The following is a 23571-nucleotide window of genomic DNA, read 5'->3' on the forward strand; positions in this document are numbered from 1 at the left end:
TACCAAAACATCTCTCCAATTCATGAATACCTTTTACTTTTTTCTTATTATCCGTCTCATAATAACTGGGGAATATGAGTCTAGGGGTAATAACGTAGGAGAAAGCCAGCTAGGGATAGGTATTTGTGACTAACCCGCATCACTGACTACCTGCCTTTCAGGGTAAGACAAGTAGCAGCAAGGAGCTCATGAAAAGTGATCTATATTGACACCAAAAATCTACTGACTGAGGATCTCTTCTCTTCTACCATGATCAGCCCAAGTGGTCAACTGAGTGAGGGTCACCTTGCTTCAAAGGGACCAGCTTTTGAGTGCTGGGTGTTAGTGTAATAGGATAAATGACATTTGCCCTGTGACTACCACTTCATATAATTCCCTCTCATAGGCTTTTCAGAAGCTCGAGGGAATCTTTTGATAATGATTTAATTTTTCTCCTGAGCTTGTTAACTCTGCTTATTAGTGGCATAGGGATGGGGGTGGGGGTGGGGTGTGGTGCTTTAATCTTGCTAATTAGCAGCATTTCTGTCTCTTCCTGTTTAGATAATTTCTTTTGGATGACTCAGTCTCTTTAGGGTAAATGTTCAGCCTTTCAGATTTCTCAACCGTTTCCCTGCTCTTCCCCAAGATGGTGTCATATGTCTCGGAGTGGGGGCTGGGGGAGCTCATGTAATCCTGTGGCAGCGGGCAAGTGGGACCTCTATGAATGCAGGTCCTTGTTCTGTGCACTGTTTCAGACTCTGTGGTGAGGAAGTTAGTCTGTTCTGGCCCAGTGGGGTCTGCTGACATGTGGTTGGCTTCATGTGGCCTCTAGAGAGGTCATGCTGATATCTACACGTGACATTTGTGGGCCCAGCCATTTGCCTGCAGTCTGAAGTCTCTGTGCTCTGCTGCCCTTGCTTCCAACTCAGACTTCCGCCAGCCTTCCCAACACTTCTGTGTGCTCTCTGGAGATTACAGGATCCAGGCATGTTTCACACTGAAAAGTGCTATTTCAGGCTATCAAAGGACATCTCTCCTGGTACTACACTGTCATGCTGGATGTGACACAGAGACAAATGTAGAGCTTCTCCATCCCTCAAATTATACCAGAGAAAGTGAGTCACTGACTTGAGAGTTCTTGGAGTTGTCAGGGGGCGGGAGGGATTAGATGCTTAAGAATCTGATTCTGTCCTTATTGTCTACCACTTCTTTATTTCTTTTTACACTCCATCATGCTCAAAAAGTGGCTCTCCATTGCATCTCCTTTCTGATTTAAATACTTCTTAGGCCACATCTATTTCAATAAGCCTCATGGCTTGTCCTTCATGGGAGGCAGAGATGTTCTCTCTATACCAGGGGGAAAAAAACAACTCTAAAATATGAAGTCACCAGGCTTAGTTGTTCGTATAAGGAATTAAGGAAAAACCAGGAGATAAGGATTACCTGGGAGGAAAATACACTGACTTAATATCTTGGCTGTTCCCGTTATACCTGCCGATAGAATTGTGCTAATGAAGATGTAGGGTGCCTCCCCACCATTATCAGATCACTTGAAGATTTAAGTAAATCCCACTGAATTTTATGCCTTATGTGGGTGGATTAATCTGCTTTATCCATAGGAGCTAAAGTGGTATGATCCTAGTAGACATTGCTATTCATAATGTGCTTTTAATGGACACAGAGGAATGTTTTTATTCTCCAGGTGAAAGGATTTTTTCTCCTTCTCTGTTCCTCTAGTAATTTGTATTTTATTCTATTAGCATATATTACATCATATTGTAATTAGTTGTTTCCACATCTTCTTTCCTCTCTCTCACCATCTCTCCCCATGTATATTAAGCATGTATGACCATAAGAGGCAGAATCTTGTGATTTTATGTCTGTATCTTTCACATATATATTCCAAGTCCTGTGTGTGGGCCCAGTAGCTGCTCAATCCATGAATGAGCAAAGTGACTTGCTAAGTAACCTTTCAGCAAATAGGCAGCAGAGAAGAAAAATCTGCTTTCACCATCAATGTCAGGTCTCTGGTGGAGGCATGGTGACTCAGCAGTGACACCAACTCATGAGAAGTGAATCAAATATGGCAATATGGGAGTATTGTGTGAATATGAAATATCCAACCAATTGTGAATATTGAATTGCACTCTGGAGTAATACTTTTTATGACGAAATAACATAATTGGAACAAGCAGAGGGTATTCTTTCTAACAGTTTTTTGAGTTTTTGAAACAGAGCATTTACATTACTTTAAACTCCTAAAATTGCAACCGAACGGTCATCCCATCTGTGCAAGTAAATGCACAAAAATGCATGACATTATTTGCTGTGAATTAAACTATTTTATATTTTTTACCAGGAGTTAACTAAGTTTCAGTTATGAGAAACTGAAATTTAGATTTTTACTGAATTTAAATAGCATAGCAAAAATGACTCAAAGTGGTAGGACAATTTCTAGACAGTTCCAGTGTAGACTTTATTTATTTATTTTTATTATTTATTTTTTCGAGGAAGATTAGCCCTGAGCTAACTGCTGGCAATCCTCCTCTTTTTGCTCAGGAAGACTGGCCCTGAGCTAACATCCATGCCCATCTTCCTCTACTTTATATGTGGGAAGCCTACCATAGCATGGCTTGCCAAGCGGTGCCATGTCCGCACCTGGGATCCGAACCGGCGAACCCTGGGCTGCCGAGAAGCGGACGTATGAACTTAACCATTGTGCCACCGGGCCAGTCCCCCAGTGTAGACTTTAAAACATGCAGCGTTTAGCACACTGAGAGTAGAGATGAGCCTGTGGAAAGAAACAGTTCGCTCTCAAATACTCCAATCCATAGTGTGCTCAGGGCTCACCCCTGAGTCTTAGAGGACTGGAAGCAGACTGTGTACTTGGGAATATTTAAATTCTACCAGTGGCTGGTGTCAACAAGATCACCAGAGAGGTTTTGAGGGACTAGGTTTTGGGGCCATCGAACATACGAAGAGATAGTTAGATATTAGGGATGAGTCAGAAGGCAGTTTTGGGGTTGTGCTGTGACATAAGGGAATTTTACTGATTCCTTCAACACATAGTTGTTGAATAGCTGCAAAGTAGAAGATGCTGTGCTGTGTCCTGGGGAGGGTCTAGCTGTGCTGTCTGATCTGTAGCTACTAGTCATCTGTGACTATTTAAATTTAAATTTTAATGAATGCAAATAAAGTTAAAGTTCAGTTCCTCAGTTGCACTGGCCACGTTTCATGAGCTCAATAGCCACAGGCAGCTAGTAGCTACCACGTTGGACAATGTGGATAAAAAACATCTACCTCATCACAGAGAGGTCTATGGGAGAGTGAGGGCAGAACAGTCAAAGACGTGGTCCCGTGCTCTTCGCGTCGATAGTCTGTTGGAGGAGATTATGTGAACAAATAGCTTCAGCACCAAACAGAGTGTCAAACGAGCCATTTGGGAGATAAAGACAAGACAACTGAATGAGTTCAGAGGAGGGAAGACTGAATCATTGAGTGGTCAGAAGAGTTGCAGAAAAAGTAGAATTTGAAGTCAGAACGGAAGAAAAAGTATGAGTTGGACAGTCAAAGATAAATTATAACATTCTCTACATAAAGGAAGACAGACATTCAGGGCAGAAAAGAATGCCAAGTAGTCTGGGTAAAGAGATCATGAGAGACATGGGCACCTGAAGCCATTGGAGTTGTGGCTTCAAAAGGCCTTGAAGGCTAAGAGTTCGGACTTTTTTCTGAAAAGATGGAGAAACTACCAGAATTTTTGAGTAGGAAATGTGATTCAAGCATTATTTCAGGAAGATATTTCTGGCAGCAGTGAGCAGACTGGATTGGTTGGAGAGAGAACAAGTTGATAAGCCATCTTAAAACGTGTTGAGAATAGGCCACGTGTGCAGCTGCAAGGACCTGAACTTGAACATCAGTAACTTACCCTGGACCCAATCTATAGTGAAGCTTGATTAAAATAAGCTTATTTTGTAACAGTGTTATTAGAAATCCAGTTCTCTACATTTCCCTAAATGATTAATTTCTCTACAGCTCTCTTTCATTATCTCCACTGTCAGAAGCATACAGATTGCTTATAACTCATAACAGAGCAACAGGTGGGACCAAGGACAAGAAGGTAAAATCAGTGGGAAAAATTGAGGGAATGGAAATAATTCAAGCTGAAAAGAGAAATAGAATCCAACAGTTTTAGAGTAGAAGTGACTTGAGAGATCTAGAGTGCTGAAATCTTCACCTTAATAACATCCACCCCTAGTGCCAGCTCCGCTTACACAGTGGTGCCGTGGAGCCGGCTAGTATTGACTGCGTGCACCCCTTCTCAATTTTGCTTTCAGTGAAGTCTCATGGTGGGGATATTTATGCCATGGAAATTGTCAAATGTTATAAATCAGGGCTACTTCCATCCCCAGTTGTACCTGCAGAGCTGTGTCACCACTGTGCCCACAGGAACCACACAGACAAGCTTGATCTCTTCTTTAAAAGGCCAGACTTGAAACTAAAGACATTATTGTGCCTGAGAAGTCATACCAAAGGCAGGGAGACTAGTTCTTCCAACCTAGAGTTTATAATTCTGGCATACATATGGCTCTGCAGTGTTTTGTAATGTCACGTACATCTTAAGCTACATATACAAATGCTTCCAATGTACTAAGTGTCTTAGATTTATTTTTCCTTTCTTGCTTTGCCATGGAGCTGTTCAGGAGTCACTCGAGAGAGAGGAGACTTCCTCTTCCTGATTTCCTTGTACAAATTTTATGTAGCTTGACCTTTGATTTATGGACAGGAAAGCTGTCTGTGGAGAGACACTCTTACTAATCACTCTTACTAATTGGTGTGTATAGCTCGTCTCCCTTTAAGACTTTATTTTTCCTTTTTCTCCTGAAAGCACACCCCCTCCGGTACATAGTTGTGTAATTTTAGTTGTGGGTCCTTCTGAAAGTTGTGGCATGTGGGATGCCGCCTCAGCATGGCTTGATGAGCAGTGCCATGTCTGCGCCCAGGATCCAAATCGGCGAAACCCTGGGCCACTGAAGCGGAGTGTGCAAACTTAACCACTGGGCCACGGGGCTGGCCCCCCGTTTAAGTTTAGAGAATGAAAGTTTTTTCTGTTTTAAGGGGCTTAGACCCCTCCATAGCTGTGTGCCTTTACCCACTGCAGTGGGCGATGCCTGCTATGGCCGCTGCTTTGTTCTAACCACCAGCTCCACTGGTTGAGTGCATACTGTGTACCTGGTATCAATCTAAGCACTTTCCATGCACTATCTCATTTAATCCTCACCACCTTCCTTTTAGTTAGAAACTGTTATGGCCATTTGCCAGATGAAGAAATAAGATCAGAGAGATTAAGAAATTTGCCTAAAGTCACATAAGTGGTTGAATTGGGATGCCAATTCAAATCTCTCAGACACTGAAATGCTAACCTTTCACCACTAAGCTATGGTGCATGGAGGAAAACTCTTTCTTGGCAGTGATAAGGGCTACCAGGGGCCCTGGGGAGTGAAGAATGACAGCCCTGAGGGCTGTGGAAACCAGGAATGAAGTTTCTTTACTGTGTGCCCAGCACAGTGTGCTATTATTACCTTTACGGGCTTGTGGGGAGAATCAAGTCTAAGGTGCACTGGGACACACGAGGGGCACCGTGTTCTAGAGATCTTACTTCCTCTGAAATCTCACAGGTAATGAGTGGATTCGGTGGTCCTAATAAGATACAGCGAGAATTCCCAGATTGAGTCAGGGTCCCCAGATTGAGAAAATCATGAGCAAATTTTTCCAAGTCTTTCCTCATTTCACAGCTCTAATATTTTAAAAACAACAGTAACAAACTAGCCAGGCATTTCTGAACTTTGTAAGTAGGAAATTAACTATTTCTGAGATGCAATGTACACTTACAGCTATGAAAAATATGTGCTTTGTGAATACCCAGAGTACTACAGAATGGGTAAATGACTCTAGGGTCAAAAATCCACAAAACATGCTTGCAAAAGAACCCAATTATAATAGCAAATAAGGTTTGCGGAATTGATGCCATTTTGTGAATTGGGTGTGTAACGTGGCAAAGCCATCTGCTTTTATAATGTCATGTTTGTGTATATTCACACTTATGCGCGGACGTACATCTATTGTAGGAATTCAGTAAAATACCCGGAGGGTATGGAAATTCCTGCCTAGACTTGGGGTTTTAGACGTGCTTCCTTTATTCTCAACACCCGTGCACGCGAGAAACTGCAGCTCGAGGACGGACTTGGCAGGCCCAGTGTGTTCACTGTTTTTGTAAACGCTCTTCCTTTCTCTTCAGTGGTACCTATTTGGGGGGCACTAAGCAGCCTCACACTCGCCGCTCTGGCTTCCCAACGGTCTTGAAGACTTCTTGGGAGCGCATAATTTAAGCTGCACTGAAAAACAGCAGAGACTCTAATGGTGCCCTGAGAATACAAGTTCTCTGAAACCCAGGATCACATTAATATGCAGTATTTCATTGACAACCCCCTCCTAAGTAGGTTTGAGAGGATAATGCCTTGTTTGAATAATAATATAGCACATTTTACTATTCAAAGTGCTTTCACAGAAATCATCCATCTCATTTTATTTTTGAAACAATGAGGGAGATAAGGCCAGGATTATTACCTCCAGGGAATCAGAAGCTCAGAAAGGTCAAGTGATTTACTCAAAGTCACATTGCAAGTTCTCAGCAAAGCTGAGATTAGAAGCTGTGATTCTCCATTCCCAGCTCAGCTGGGTCTTTTTAAAAGAATGTTAGTGCCCACGTGTTCATGGGTAGAATACTGAAATTCTCAGGCACGGCCTCTTGCCTCTGCGTGTTCCTTTTTATAGCTTGCTTTTAGCATCATTTAGATTTTGTGGCCTTATAAGAGGGCTGGGAATTTTGAATAAAAGTTAATAATTTAACTTTTTCTCTTAGTAGATGACTTTAAAATCTGACCTGAAAGAGTATCAATTTCTTAAACTAAATTCACAAAATAGGATAAAAGTTGCATATGATGACATCGATTCCTGATATTTGTTTTTCATCTTGTATTTAATCATAGGCAGGGTTGTGAGTTTTATAGGAGACAATTAATGGGAAAGCACTTGGTAATCTCTGAAGTATTGCAATAGGGAGAGCTGACATAGGTACTACTAGTGTCAGAAATTATTTAATTAATTTAATTTGTAATGTAACAGTTTCAGCTTGTTAGAAATGGCATTTTGACTTGTTCACATAGTTTCCATGCTTAGTCCCTTTTCATTAATCCCATTCAAACATTCCTTTAAATACATGTATGTTTTACATAATGCATAAATGTGATGATATGTGTATAGCTATATATATCCCAGAGTTTTCTAGCGTATTAATATTTTCTTATACTTTTTTATTTGTAATTCTTTCTCAATCTTCTCGTACTCTTCATGTCCCTCAGTCACCTATAATAATATATTCATTCATCTTTATTTATCTTACCATAGTCATGTAATTGCAAACAAATATATACACAGATATATATATAGACATATACTTGTGCAATGCATAGTAGGGATTATTTTTAATATTTTTAAAGAAATACAAGATTATATAATCAAACTTTTCTGCAACTTCCTTGCTCACTTACTAATACTGCATGAAAATATTTCTAGCATATCAAATCGTCTAGTTCTATTTTCTTATCTCTAGTGGTTTATAATATTCCATGGTATACCACATGTAGGGGCTGGTCCCGGGGCCTAGTGGTTAAGTTTGGTGCGCTCTGCTTCGGCAGACTGGGTTGGTAGGTTTGGATCCTGGGTGCAGACCTAAACCTCTTACCAGCCATGCTGTGGCGGGGAGACGCACATATAAAATAGAGGAAGATTGGAATAGATGATAGTTCAGGGCTAAGCTTTCGCATTAAAAAATATATATACCACGTGTATTCAACCATTTATTTATCAGCAGGCTTTCATTGGTTCCACTCAGTTTTCTTTGTGCCACTTGAAACAATCCTACACAAGATATATTCAAACAATGCTACATGAAATACTCTTACATAGCGTTTTTTTATTTCTATAGGATGACTAGAGTAGGAATTTGTCATCAAAGAGTATTTTTAATTAAATAGATTTTGCCACATTGCTTTCTAAATGAGACTGCCGCAATCCCTGTTTCCAACATTGTATGGGTTCGTTCACATTTTCTGTTACTCACATCAAGTTATTTCCTTTTATCCAAATGTATAACGTGTTCTTATTTCTAATTTTTGCTGGTTTGAGGGGAAATTGATAAAGTGACATACTATTGTTCCTTTAAATGCCCCATCCCCAACTGCTGGTGAAATTGAACATCTTTTCATACAATTGTTAGTCATTTGAATTTGCTCTACTGTGAACTGCGAGCAGGTATCTCAGGACTAAACTCTATAGTTCTTTTTCTTTTCTTTGTTTATTTGTGATATCTATCTAGCTATTGTAATGTGCATTATATATTAACCCTTTATTATTTGATTTACAAAATATTTTTTCTTGTTCTAAGTTGGTCCTTAGACTTTGTTTATATCTTTTGCCAATTTAGTTTTTCTAAGGTACATGTCTATCTTTTCTTATACAGCTTCTTGGTTTCCTGTGCTAGTGAAAATTGCACATGAGTTCTTCTAGATCTTCTTCAAATATTTGTCATCAATGTATTGTTTGCTCTTGTCTTTAGTCTATCTGAATTAAATGCTGCAAGTTTGGGACCCATGTTGATTTTCTTTCTCTGAGTCATTGCCAGTGATTAAATAGTCCATCCTTTTCCCAATGAATTAAACTATTTAAACTTTTGTCTTTATTAAATTCTCACACACTCTTGGATTCTCTCATTTAATTCTCTGATGTGTATTTTTTTTTAATTTCTTAAAACTGATGGAAAAATGTATCAATTAATTCGTAGTCTGGTACCAAAATTTACTTGATGGCAACTCCTGGAATTTCTGATATAGATTACAATAAATAGTAAAATATCTCAAAGAATTATTCTCAAAATCCAAAAGTCATAAATTAAAGGCATTTTGTGGCAATTCTCTGAAATTTCAGAGGAAAAGGAAGGCGTTACAACACAAGAATATAAAGTATAGGATTCACATCGCAAACAGCTCAAGGGAAGGAAGCCTGAGGGAGCTAAGTTACTGGCCATGTGTTTCATGAACGTGAGCATCATGGCTTTGATCAGGTTAATGTCAGCGAGATAGAAGGATGAAAGTATGCAATACTGCTGGACACAGTTTGCCTGGCATTGTTCCATCTGTTCTTGAGTCTGGAGCATGTCAGTCTTCAGGATTGTTTTAGCTCTATTATGCAATAGGTAGATGTCAGCTCTGAGATTGATGCCATAGTAACCCTAGATTTACAATTATAATCGAGTCAAAATATATCTTTGTCAGCAAAGTATTTGACAAAGTCTTGGGATATCCTTGTATATATTAAAGAAAGGCAGGCTGGATGAGAATGTAACTGCAGGTTAAAAGCCTGCATTCCAACACTGTTGATTAGTTAGATGAAATCCTTTTTGGACCAGTGAATTCTTCCCTTGGCTATGGATGTAAAATTTTTATCAAAGTCTTGGGTGATAATATTGAGGGTGGGGTTATCACATTCCCAGACAACACAGAGCACTGAGGAATAATTCCACGACAGATGGAAAAATCAAGAGTCAACATCACCTCAACAGGTTATAACCAAAGTGATGCTTACCCAGCATATTAGTAAAGTTTCTCCTATTGATTTAAAAAAAAAAAATCATATACGTAAACACTGCATTTGAGCAAGGTTGCTATGACCCAGAATAAATATAATATTATAAGACATTTATGCTATATATATACACATTTGTTTTTTGCTGAGGAAGATAGTCCTGAGCTAACATCTGTGCCAATATTCCTCCACTTTATTTATGGGTCACCACCACAGCATGGCTGATGAGTGTTGCAGGTCCACGTGTGGAATCTGAACCTGTGAATCCAGGCCACCAAAGCAGATCAGGCCAAACTTAATCACTATGCCATGGGGCCAGCCCCAAGACATTTATGCTTTTATGTCATCATTTTCAGCCACAAAGGAGCTATATATTCTGACCAGAAATACATAGGTAAATATGGAATTTCTCTACCTCACTTTGAAAATAAGATTCAACCTCAGTATTCTAGATTATATTTTTATAAATATTCTTGTTCCAAATCACTTGATGTCAGTTCAATTCAGTAAATGTGTGACTCAGGCACTATGGAATATTCAAGGGAAAAGGATGTGAATAAGATATCGTCTCTGACCTCAAGGAGCTTGGGTTTTAATGGGGAAGGCAGACCCAAAAACCGATGAGGTAAACATACTCACAGGAAGGGCACCTAGCTATTGGCTGTAAAAATTGTTAATGGATTTTCGTTCTCATTTGTACCACTTTTACCTGCAAGATGTCCCTTGCTCCCTTTTCGCTTTGCTGTTTAGGAGTTAGGCAGTGAGTTGTCCTCACACTGCTGTGGGGTCATGAGTCCCACTTTCCCTGACTAACAGCTATAAAGCAGCAAGAGTTTCCTGACTAACAGCCATTTTAAAGAACTATCAGGATCATTGAAACATAATATATTTACTTATAAAACTATCAGAAACTACAGGTTTGGTCTGTTTGACCCTCTAGCAATTGGCACAGATTTATAATAGAGCTAGGCTGCTCCAAATACTTTTATTATTATTATTATTCCTACAGGAAAGAATCAAAGCTGAACCAAATGAAGCCAAATGCTCATAGAAACATTGTTTTCCTGGTAGAAGCAAGAGCAAGAAGGAATTCATTTGCCTTAATCTCTTTCTAAAGGCAAATTCTCATTCTCAATTCTCAACCAGTCTTACCTGGATTTGGAAATAACTTCCCTGCTGTTTAAGAAGTCCCACTTTCATTAATCTTCCTCAAACAGCAAAAGTATAACAAAGCCTTTATTCTAGTATCTCTCCAGTTGATTTCTTCAGAATAGCAAGCCTGAGAGAATTCAATGGTAAAGTGGTACAAAAGGGTTAGGAAAATATTTCATCCTTCATCCTCTTAGAATTTCTTAATGCATATTATCATGTTAAAGAGGATCATATTATTGCATTTAACCAAATGTGTTCCAAAATGATATGACTAAAGAGTTTTTTACATAAAACACCTGTCAACATCCCTGGAAATTTGGAAAATGCTACCTGAGATAATAGAATGTGGACATCTTGACAGAGTTTATCACTAAAGTGATAAAAAGTTTGCTTGTGGAATTAACTATTGATTTACAATCTTTCAGAAGTTTAACATTACTGCTATTGACTGCATCCATCTCACCAGAGAAAAAATTACATACAGGGAAAACGTCCTCAGAATTTGGAGTGGGAAGAGGAAATTGTGTGTGTGTGTGTGTGTGTGTATGTGTGTGTGTCTTGGGAGGGGGTATTGGGTAAGAGAATGTGAGAAAACATTGTAAATGAGTTTTTCTTCAATTAGCTTCTAGGGACTTCACTGTTTCTAGAAATTAAGATAACATGTGATATCATTAAAATCAACTTGAAGTATTCCTTTGGCAGATAATGCCATGCAGTTACAAACTTTGCAGACTCATGAAATGTACAATATGTAGCGTCATTTTAAATAGATGAACAACCACTTTAGAAGGATGTTAAACTTTAGATTCCTGTGCAGTGGTAAACACCGATATCCCAACTGGACAGATAAAGAGACACAGAGAGGTTAAGAGGCTTGCCCAAGCCCGCAAAGGAACTAAGAGGCTGAATCTGGAACAAACTTTCTAGTCTCTATCCCCAGAAGAAAGCATGAAACCATGCTTCCTCTCGACATGGAAACTTAGAATACTATTTGATATGGTCATCTTGCCTCTTTATTTTCAATGACCGTGTAAAGTCTGTCTTGATGATGTGGTCAAATCAGGCCTTTTCTTTTCTACCCTTCCCTGTGCTTGCCTCTCTGGCACTGAACCAGCAGGCCATATTTTCTCTGCTTGGTTTAGGAAGCTCCTTTTTGCGGGTTTCTGAATTGCTGGCCTCTTGGTGATGTTTGACGCAACAACCCTCTCTACCTGTAACCCACAGCACTGACCTCAGAGCTCAATGAACTTTTCATTTACATGCACAGTCAAATTAAATTTGCCTGGCCTTTGAAAACTTACGTCTGTTGAGTGTCTAATTTGTATTGCCATTTGTTCCACAGATGTGTAACAAGACAAATACCTGTCCGGGCTTACACAGGATTCAGAAATGCTTACGTTAATCATGCTGGTGGAAAGAGGTTAAGGGCTATACAATAAATCAGTCTCAAATGGTTTCACTTGGAAAGGCCTGGGAGAACAGGGTTATTTTTATCCTAGGATGCTTTTAATTTGAATCAAAAATACTTTACCACATGTTCTGTCACAAGTTCAAAAGGATTGGTAACAAACATTTAATCTTTTTCTTTTCGGATTGGTGCTAAGCCCTCATCAAAAAGCGTATGCAGTCAAGCAGCTTATCTCCACTGAGCTGCCTCCCTTAATGTGTTCCTAATTATAATCGTATATATGGCTCACTGTGGCCTATTGAACAATATGGCAGTAATTTCTTTACGGGCCTCCCTGCTCTTTGAACTGGGAGTACAGAGGGCTAGAACAGAACCAGATCAATGGGATTTGAGTGCTGGCAAATCAAGCCAGATGCGATCTTTAGAGAATGAATCTCCAGCTGTTTCCCAGAGAGGAACGTCAACAGACAGCTGGGGACCTTATCATTATCATCTGATGATGATCATCATCGTTCCCACAAAATACACCCACGGCTCTTTAGGAAATGTGCAACTATTCTCATCTCTTCCTAAATCACTACTCACGTAGCGTCTCCCAAATGCTTTGAAATAGAGTCTGTGTAACATAGATAAGCCCGTGACTGATGATGTGGGATGGAGACATAACGACATTGTATTGACACTGTATATTTGTCAGTGCTGCATGGCATGTGGCTGAAAGCAATATCTAAAAGTCATTTTTAAAGTACCACATGCTCACAACATTTCCACGTGTTCGTAAGAGGGAGATAACATAATCCTCATTCTCCTGGTGGAAATGGCATGTTGTTGCTTTGCACCTACATCTTCGTGTCCTTCACATCACTATCACTGGGACTTGTTTGAGAGGGAGTATCCAATAAATGTTTCTGGGAGGAATAAGTGCTTGCTTTCTATTGAGCCTTGTGCTGTAGGGGAAGAAGGCAAGCTTAATAAATCCAATTGAAATTGCCATGGCCCTCAAAGAGGCTCCCAGTCTAAGAGAATCAATACACGAGTTTAACCTGAGTATGATTTTGAACAATTTAACAATAGCTCAAATGAAAAGAAAAGTCCGATAGTAGAGGGACCCACAGGGTTTCCCACATGCAACTTTCAGAGTTGACTGGTCTTTGTGAAATGATTTACGCCTCCCTCAAAAGCCTACCTCATAAAAATCCTTCACCTCTAGCCTGCTCTGGTGCTCCCAGTTCCTGCTCCTGGTCTCCCTTTCTCAGGACTTTCTGTGAATATTTGCTTCCATTGGGTTCCAGCCTTACATTTCCAGGGAGGAACTTCAGAAGAGGCAGGATCAATCAAATTAGACTCATTATAATCTGTTGTCACCTAACAGGAGGAGGAGGTTGAGGTGGGAGGTCAAGGTCAGGAGAATTATACTTAGGGACCCCCAAGATATCAAGTGAGGAACAAGACTAGGGATCTGTTTTTTGGAGCGGTGACCATAGAAGAGGAAATATGAAAGAAGGAGCAGAAGGGGGTGGACGTGGAGAGACAGCCTACAGGGTTTTGCTTAAAGCACTTTCTCAGTTTCATTTCAGTTTTTCTATTTTTTCTATCTTAGAAACTCCATGAAGACAGAAATCACCAATGCTATTCTGCTTATCACTTAATCCTCATTACTTAGCACTTGAAAAAAGCAAACATAGATAAATATTGGTTTATTAACCTTTGTATCTTCAGTGTATCATAGTGGGTGCTCAATTAATATTCAAAGAATAGCTATTTACAATTTTACTCTGACTATCCTTAACTGAAAAACTCTTCTAGACATTTTAACCTCTGATTCTCAAAAGAAATAAACCTTTTAGGACTAAAAGTACAATTAGTCCTTGCGTGTGGCTTTTGGCACTGAGGGGTAAACAGTGTTTTAAGTCTCTTGCAAGACCTAGAGCATGTGGGTGACAAATCATGAATGTTTAGCTTCATTTGCTTAGCTAAACTAAAAGTTTGAGGAAGTATACCGCTTTATGTGGGTATACAGGAAAATAATTTACTGTAACCTGCCATATACATTACTACATAAATATTACCTGAATGTGATTATAATCACACAATACGTCTTGAAGCTATTTTTCTCGAGTCACACAGACGGTAAAAGTGAATTGTTTGGAGCTGTGTTCTCCAACATTTTTTGATTGAAAACTCCTACTAGTTAAAAAAATATTTATTAGTTCAAAAAATTTGTGAGCACGTATCCCCAATATATGTACATTTATTCATAAGTTGTCCATGTACTTCTATTGATATTTATATTGATTTAATTTCTTTTTTCCTTGCTTTAGATAAAAATACATTGAAATAGCAATGTAAATGGCATTTGTCCACATCATACTTGAGAACAGACCACAGCCCTAGAGAAGTGGCTGGATAGTTGTGGATCTCATCATTATCAAATTTGCTCTCCTCTTCAGGACATGAGTACAGAGTTAGAGAAGGCAGAAAGCTGCCCTTGGCCATGCATGGAGGCTGTCGGAGACCTGCCTGTGCAGGGGAAGGAGCTAAATCATCTATGCAATGAGAGAAGCATGGATTTTGAAGCCTCTACAATGTCTGTTTCTTCCTGGCCAACATTTTGGTAAGTATAGTAAGTATATCTCTACAACAGAGTTGAGAGAACCAATGTTGTCTGAAGAATACGTGAAATCATCACAACCTTACTTACATCCGTGCTTTGTAAAAAATTAAAAGGGAAACTAATTTCCACTATGAACCTATTGCAATCCTTCCCTGTTCCCAGGCCACAGTTTGGTAAACAAATCTGAATTAAGATTTGGATAAATAGGATAAATGGTTCTTTCTGAGGGGCATGGGTAGATAGTGTGGTAGGGATGGGATAGGTGGCTCAACTCTGGTATTTTGTTTCTGTGGATGGCTACAGAGATGATTGCTGTATATTCTTTCTTTCACATTGAATATCTTTTTTTAGGTGGATAAAGAGAAATAGTAGACTTTATCCTGGAAATGTTTTAAGAAATGTCAAAAAGTTCTAGAATTGGGTTTACTAGAATAACTTAAATAATCACGTATATATAGAGAGAGATTGGACACACTTAAATTGCTCTGGAGAGACTTGTTGTAATAAGGCCCAACTTGATGGAGCAAGTTGTTAGAGAATTTGGTCTTCTTCCTTTTAAGTCCAACTTTGGAAGGATGAACATTGTGGTATTAAAAAAAATGTTTAAGTTCCTTTTAGCAGTTCATACCTGTTCTTATAGCTTATATAAATACTCTATTTTATGCCAGTTGGGTAGTCCCAGGTTCTGTAAAATCCTCCATTATGATTTTCATGGAAAACAAATCAATTCTAATTCAAGTCAACAATTACACATTGATCGCCTAAAATGTGCCAAACATAATACAGAACACGCATTTTACAGGAAAATTGGACTGCACTAAGATATGCAGTAAATCATCTGCAATTTTATGAAATGGGAAGCCAGGCATGTTAGTGGAGTTTGTTTTTATAAACATGAAGTGTTTGGGCATGTTTGATTTTTCAGTTGGGCTGCTCAGCCAAGCTTAGTTAACACCTTGTAAAAAATAAGTTGCTTCTCATTTCCTTAATGGAAAGCAGTGAGAGTCACTGTTAAGATGCCCCTATCAGTTGGAGGAAGCCTTCTGCAGCGTTCCTTAAGCCTCTGAGGTTGGATCTAGGCTGCAAATCCATCTGGACACTTGAAACCAGAAAGTGCGTTTCTCCAGAGAATTCAAACTCTCTCCTCATCAATCTTAGACAAGCAAACTATCTAAAAGCAGATCTTTGTTTCAAATTGCTAAGTTGGAATAAAGGTTCTATTGATAGGCTTTTACATCTTAATAATGTCTTGAAATATGTAGCTGGATCCTCATTTTTACAATCCATGTGGCCTTCAGTACATACCATATTTCTACATCTGTGTTGGTATCACTTTTCTCAGTAATATAATGTTAATTTAAGAATGTGATAAAACAGGAAGCATGCTGGAACTTTTCCTTGTCCTGTGGCCTTAACAAGCCACAGCTGTATCAGCAGCTGGTCATTGAAGGAGCCTCGTCCTAGCCTCTCCCAGCATCCTTTTTCAACTAGATCAAAAGGGAATAGATGAGGCAGAAGGTTTTATCATCAAAGCCAATAGAAATCTGTGGGAACCGATATTTCCATTTAGATTGCTTTAGCCTCATCGGACTGAGAAGATCTTTCTCTAGTGGGAAGAGGTTGTCAAATCAGCCAATTTGAAAAGCTTTTTCTTCCTCACAAATTTATCCTCATTGAGTTTATCAAAGAAAGGGAATATGGTGTCAAAAAGTTTGTTTACCTCCCAATATCCTTTGCTAAGTTGTCGGCCTATTCAAACTTCCGCTATCTTATTTGCAGGTAAATCTAAGGAATAACTACCATGAGAGAACGAATATTATTGGCTTCTAGAAATAAGTCAAATAAAAATTGTTTCATTTGAAGCTATTTAAAATAAACATTTATCTTAATTCTCTCAGATGACACTGTCTCAATGCAATTGTTTGCCCATCCCTATAGGCTAAGTTCTACCTATTATTCAATGGACTCACTGAGGCCATAGGGAAATGTTGAGGAATATTCTGTGTTCAGTTTTTTCAAGACTTTATTTTTTTTAGAGCAGTTTTAGATTCACAGCAAAACTGAAAGAAAGCTACAGAGATTTCCCATATACTCCTGGCCCCCACATACGCATAGCTTCCCCCGTTATCATCTCTTTGCCCCTCTGAAATGATACATTTATTACAATTGATGAACCTACATTGACACATCATCATCACCCAAAGTCCATAGTTTACATTAGGGTTCACTTTAGGTGTTGTACATTCTATGGATTTGGAGTTATTGGCGATGATGTGGGGAAATTGGAACCCTTGGGAGCCACTGATGGGAATGTAACATGGTATACCTGCCGTGAAAAATAGTGTGGAGCTTCCTCAAAAAAGTTAAACATAGAATTGTCGTATGATCTAGCAATTCCACTTCTAGGTATATAACCCAAAGAATTGAAAGCAGGGACTCAAAGAGGTATTTGTACACCCATGTTCATAGCAGCATTATTCACAATAGCCAAGGGCTGCAAGCAACCAAGTGTCCATCAACAGATGAATGGATACACAAAATGCAGTCTGTACCTTTTTGCAATGGGTTTGCTAGCAGAACAAAGGTGTTGTGAAGACCACCACTAAAGCTAAGCCAAAATGAGAAAGGAAAAGGCTCATATCAACAACGTTGTCATCAGACCTGTAGATTTCAGTGAGTCTACCACTACTGGCCATCTGATCTACAAGTTGTTATGAGATCAATAAAAGAACCATTGAAAAATTTGAGAAGGAGGCCGCTGAGATGGGAAAAGGCTCTTTCAAGTATGCCTGGTTCTTGGATAAAGTGAAAGCTGAACATGAGTGTGGTATCACCATTGATATCTCCCTGTGGAAATTTGAGACCAGCAAGTATATGTGACTATCACTGATGCCTCAGGACACAGAGACTTTATAAAAAACGTGATTATAGGCACATCTCAGGTTGACTGAGCTGTCCTGATTGTTGCTGCTGGTGTTGATGGATTTCAAACAGGGATCTCCAAGAATGGGCAGACTTGTGAGCATGCCTTTTCGGCTTACACACTGGGTGTGGAACAATTAAGTGTTGGTGTTAACAAAATGGATTCCACTGAGCTACCTTACAACTAGAAGAGATATGAGGAAATCATTGAGGAAGTCATCACCTACATTAAGAAAATTGGCTGCAACTCTGACACAATAGCATTTGTGCCAACTTCAAGTTGGAATGGTGACAACATACTGGAGGCAGGTGCTAGCATGTCTTGGTTCAAGGGATGGAAAGTCACCCATAAAGATGGCAATACCAATGGAACCACACTGCTCGAAGCTCTGGATTTCATCCTGCCGCCAACTTGTCCTGCCCCTCCAGGATGTCTACAAAATTGCTTGTATTGGTCCTGTGCCTGTAGGCCGAGTGGAGACTGGTGTTCTCAAATCCAGTGTGGTGGTCACCTTTGCTCCAGTCAATGTTACAGCTGAAGTAAAGACTGTTGAAATGCACCAGAAAACTTTAGGTGAAACTCTTCCTGGGACATTGTGGGCTTCAATATCCAGAACATGTTGGTTAAAATGTTGGTTAAAGGTGTTCATCATGGCAATATAGCTGGTGACAGCAAAAATGACTCACCAGTGGAAACAGCTGGCTTCACAGCTCAGTAATTATCCTGAACCACCCAGGCCAAATCAGTGCTGGATATGCACATGTGCTGGATTGTCACACAGCTCACATTGCTTACAAGCTGAAGGAGGGGACTGATGGTTGTTCTGGGAAAAACCCAGAAGATGGTCCTAAAGTCTTGAAGTCCGGTGATGCTGCCATTGTTGATATGGTTCCTGGCAAGCCCATGTGTGTTGAGTGCTTCTTTGACTATCCTCCTCTGGGACATTTTGCTGTTCATAACATGAGACAGATGGTTGCTGAGATTGTCATCAAAGCAGTGGACAAGAAGGCAGCTTAAGCTGGCAAAGTCATCAAGGCGTCCCAGAAAGCTCAGAAGGCTAAATGAATATAATCCCCAATACCTGCCACCCTAGTCTTAATCAGTGGTGGAAGAACGGTCCCAGAACTGTTTGTTTCAATTGGCCATGCATGTTTAATAGTAAGAGACTGGTTAATGACAACAATGCATCCTAAAACCTCCAGAATGAAAGGAGAATGTTTTGTGGACCATTTGGTTTCTTTTGTGTGTGACAGTTTTAAATTATTAGTCTTTAAAATCAGTGCTTTTTATTTTTATTTTTTTGCTGAGGAAGATTCTCCCTGAGCTAACATCTGTTACTAGTCTTCCTCTTTTTGCTTGAGGAAGATTTGCCCTGAGCTAACATCTGTGCCAATCTCCCTCTATTTTGTATGTGGGTCTCCTCCGGAGCATGTCTGCCAACAAGTGATGTAGGTCCGTACCCAGGAACCGAACCCGGGCTACTGAAGCAGAGTATGCAGAACTTAACCACTAGGCCATGGGGCCAACTCCTAAAATCAGTGCCTTTTATTGGAAACAACTTGACCAAAAATCTGGCATAGAATTTTGAGACCCATTAAAACAAAGTTTAATGAGAAAAAAATACATGGTATCTACATGTAATGGAATATTATTCAGAATTAAAAAGGAAGGAAATTATGACACATGCTACAACATGGATGAGCCTTGAGGACATTATATTAAGTGAAATAAGCCAGTCACAAAAGGACAAATACTATGTGATTGCACTTATATGAGCTACCTAGAGTAGTCAAATTCATAGAGACAGAAATTAGAATGGTGGTTTCCAGGTGTTGGGGGGAGGGGATAATGAGAAGTTATTGTTTAATGGGTACAAAGTCTCATTTTTGCAAGATGAAAAGAGTTCTGTGAATGGATGGGAGAGATGGTTGCACAGCAATGTAAATGTACTGATGCCACTGAACTGTCCACAAAACAATGGTTAAGACAGTAAATCTTATGTTATGTGTATATTACCATACACATAAAAAGTAAAACAAGACACTTTAAAAGCAAAAAGTAATACAACATCCAGTGCCCAGATCTGGGTTTTTAAATACCATTTTCCAATAAAAGGAACCAAAGTTCTTTTGAGAAATGGCTGTTTCTAGGGCTGGGCAGGGAAAGTCCAAGGTAAGCCTGGAGAATCTTGCCAAAAAGTAATGAAGTGCTCAAAGAAACAAAGGGAGCAAAACAAAACAGAACAATAACAACAAACAATGGAGCATGTCAAAGGGACACAGGAGCCAAGTGACAGGGTCAACTGGCCAAAGCTGGAATAATTTGAGCAATAAAATAAATAATGTAGTATTGGATTATAACCCAAAGTATAAAATAAACATCTATGAGTCCCTACTAATATAAACCAATGTTTCAGTAATCAACAAGTGAAGGAGATGGGACCAATCTTCCTTACAGAAGAATTCTAAATAATATATGGAAGGACTCTCTCCTCCAGGAGGTGGTTTAGTTCCTCTCTCCCCACCCGAGTGTAGGCTAGTCTTCATGACCGACTTAGTGAATAGAGTATGGAACGGGAAAAATTAGTAATTTTGTAGTGGGGAAACCTGGCAAACACTCCCTTAATCAAGGCTAACACCACCAGAGATAAGTGAGGTTGATAGCATGTACCCACTGATATGATATGATAAGAAGGGCACTTCTCTGTGACGTTCTTCCCCCAAACCCATAACCCAATCTAACCATGAGAGAAACATCAGACAACCTCCCACTGAGAGGCATTTTACAAAATACCTGACTAAGTCTCTTCAAAGTTGTCAAGGTCATCAAAAACAAGGAAAGACTGATATACTGTCACAGATTACAGGAAACTAAGGAGACATGAGGACTGAGTGCAATATGGTACCCTGGATGGGATCCTGGAGCAGAAAAAAAGAATTAGAGGGAAAACTGGAGAAATCTGAATTAAATCCGGAGTTTACTTAATAGTATGTACCAAAGTGAATTTTTTAGTTTTGACAAAATCACCATGATTATGTAAGTTGTCAACTTAGGGGAAACTGGGTGAAGGTTATAGAGGAATTCTCTGTACTAGGCATAGAACTTTTCTGTAAAACTGTATTTTAAAAAAAGGAATATAAATTACTTGCCAAAGCATGGTAAACTATATCTATTTCAAACCAATAGCCAAGTAGATAGTTAAGGATATTGGAGACATTTTTTAAAAGTCAAAAAATCTCGGAAATAAACTAATAAATATTATATAATATTTATTAAACAATTATGACAGGGCCTATTACATAATAAGTGTTCAATAAGTGATAAACAGTATCACAACATTATTTTGGAAGCACTTGAATGTGAAACAAATAAACATTATATTTTGGGTAAGGAAAGGAAGAAATATTATTTTTATTATTACACGTTATCTCTATTATATATCTTTTGTACATCTCTTCAAACTATAAAGAATCAACTAAATAACTATCATTAGGGGAAACTAACTGTAATTATTGGGAAATTTTAGTGAGGTGACTTGGCACAAGATAAACACACACATACATTCAATAACTTTCCAGTGCACCAGCAACGACCATCTACATAAATACACTTGAAAAAGAAGTCTTTAATAGCATCAAACAGCATAATCTATCTAGGAACAATGTAAGTGCTCAATAATATAGAAATTCAAGAAGTAATTTGTGTATATGATAGAATATTATGCAGGCATTTATAATTGTGTTTTCAGGAGAATTTGTGGTAATGTCAGGTGTCTACTATAAAGTCAAGTAAAAATTCAAGATGCCAGATTTTATAGTAAGTAGGTTCACAACTGGAAGGAAATTATGCAAATAGAAAAGCCCTAAAATTGATCCACTTGATACTCAGATAAAAATGGTTGAAGAGCAAAACTTCTCAGGAGTCGGGGCTGAGGGAGTGAATCCCTTTTATAAACGAATTTGGTTCTTCCTATATTCAATGAAGGTTTTTGATGTGAGCCAGCAAGAGTCAATCTGCCCATTCAGAGTTGTCAGCTTCTTTTCTTAATTTTGGTTGGTCCCATTAGAAAAATGGGAAGGTTCAGTTTGAGATGCACATTAAATATATAAAAGGAGATATCAAGTAGATAATTGAGTGAGAAGTAGGGGCGAGATCAGGACTGGGGATATAAATTTGGAGCTCACCAATGGTGGTTAAAGCCACAGGCCTATATGAAATCAACTGAGTGTGAAGATAGAGAAGAAAAGTGAGCTGAGGACTGAGCACAGACCACTTCATCAATTTTCTCTTTGATGTGATTTTAATAACACAGTATAGAAATTAAAACACCCACTGCTTTTGCATATTTCAAGTGATTTTGCATGTTTAAAATGACAATATTTCAGACCTACACTGGCAAAAGTGTAGAACAATAACATGCACACAATGCTTGTAGAAGCATAAGTTGGTACAACCACTTTGGAAAATAACCTAGTATTACCTAATTAAGTTCAGGCTTTTGTTTTTCCTTTGTAATAGTATCAATTTGTATCTAAAGACAAAACAATTATTTATTTTTATCTGTGTACATTGAACTAGTTTGAATGTTCCTGCTTGCTTAAAAATTCCTTTTTCTCTAATTCTCTTTTCAGTGGATAATTCCTTTAATATAGTCAAAAAAAGGAACATAGAGTGATATAAAATGAAACAACCTGATGTATTCCAAAGGCTCTACAACTCAGCCTGACTCACCTCAACTACCAGCTTTTGAGATGTATGCAATAAGAATTGACTGGTTGTTTACTATATGGTAGTCAGTGGTTGGTCCAGAGAATCTAAGATGCCTATGGTATGAATTACGTGGCTAGAACAGGAGCAGCTGGGGCATCTATCCAGAGGTTGAAAGGACAACTGAAGTGTGGCAAAAGTCTCTTGAGCACCCCTGGTACTGTTCCTCAAGCTTTGCACTTTATTCCAAAGGTCATAACACATTCATATTCAGTGAAAGCTACTTTTAACAAATTCCTGCTTTCAAAAGAGCTGACATAATGTGTTGTGCTAAGAATTAACAAACAAACATTTGTACAGTAGCAATCTTCCAAAGGAAGAATTTTGGTGCCAGAAGGTGAAATTGCTTGAAAGATTTTGTCCAGTACATGTACAGTTTTGGCTGTTTGCAGTTTCTTACAGAAGATGTTGAACAGAAGTGGAAATCTGCTGTAACATGGATTCGCTAATAAAATTGTCCCTCACATGGACATTGCACTTGAGGCTATGCTGAAGAATCCTTCTAACAGTGCAGTGCAACTTGATCCTGTCCTCAAAGGCTGGCTAAGCCTTGAGTCATTGCATCAGCCCAACTACAAGGTTCTCATTTCTTCCCCCTTCCTCCGTGTTCTTCATTTCTGTTAAACTCCATTATAAGTATATGCTTTGTAGAGTTGAGAGCGAGAGAATGCAAGTGCTGCCAGAATGAATGAAGAGTTTACAAGCTTAGAACAGAAAGGGAGTTACTAAACTATTAAGCTCAATTAACAAGTGAAAACTGAACTAAGTTGTTCCAGAGTGATTTTTAATTCTGTCAAATAAAGAGGAACCAGACTGCAGGGTAAACTCTTATTTATTAGTTTTGGTTAATGAGTTTTTCCATAAGCAGAATTTCTTAAATTTTATTGAATCAATAAAGTCACCATTTGGAAATCTGGTTTTTCCCACCGGAGTAGGATTTTAATTGAGCATACAGCAAACACCCAAGTGCTGTAAAGTAACTACAGAGGTGAACTGGTCTGTGGGTTATGTTATTGGCCTGGCAGA

The 23571-nt window shown here is 38.8% G+C and overlaps 1 pseudogene; it reads left to right on the forward strand.

Moving 5' to 3' along the window:
- The first annotated feature begins 17473 nt into the window (after positions 1–17473).
- LOC100054692 (elongation factor 1-alpha 1 pseudogene) lies at positions 17474–18843 on the forward strand (annotated as a pseudogene).
- Positions 18844–23571: the final 4728 nt, after the last annotated feature.

Source organism: Equus caballus, chromosome 17 (assembly GCF_041296265.1).
Source record: "Equus caballus isolate H_3958 breed thoroughbred chromosome 17, TB-T2T, whole genome shotgun sequence".
Lineage (NCBI taxonomy): Eukaryota > Metazoa > Chordata > Mammalia > Perissodactyla > Equidae > Equus > Equus caballus.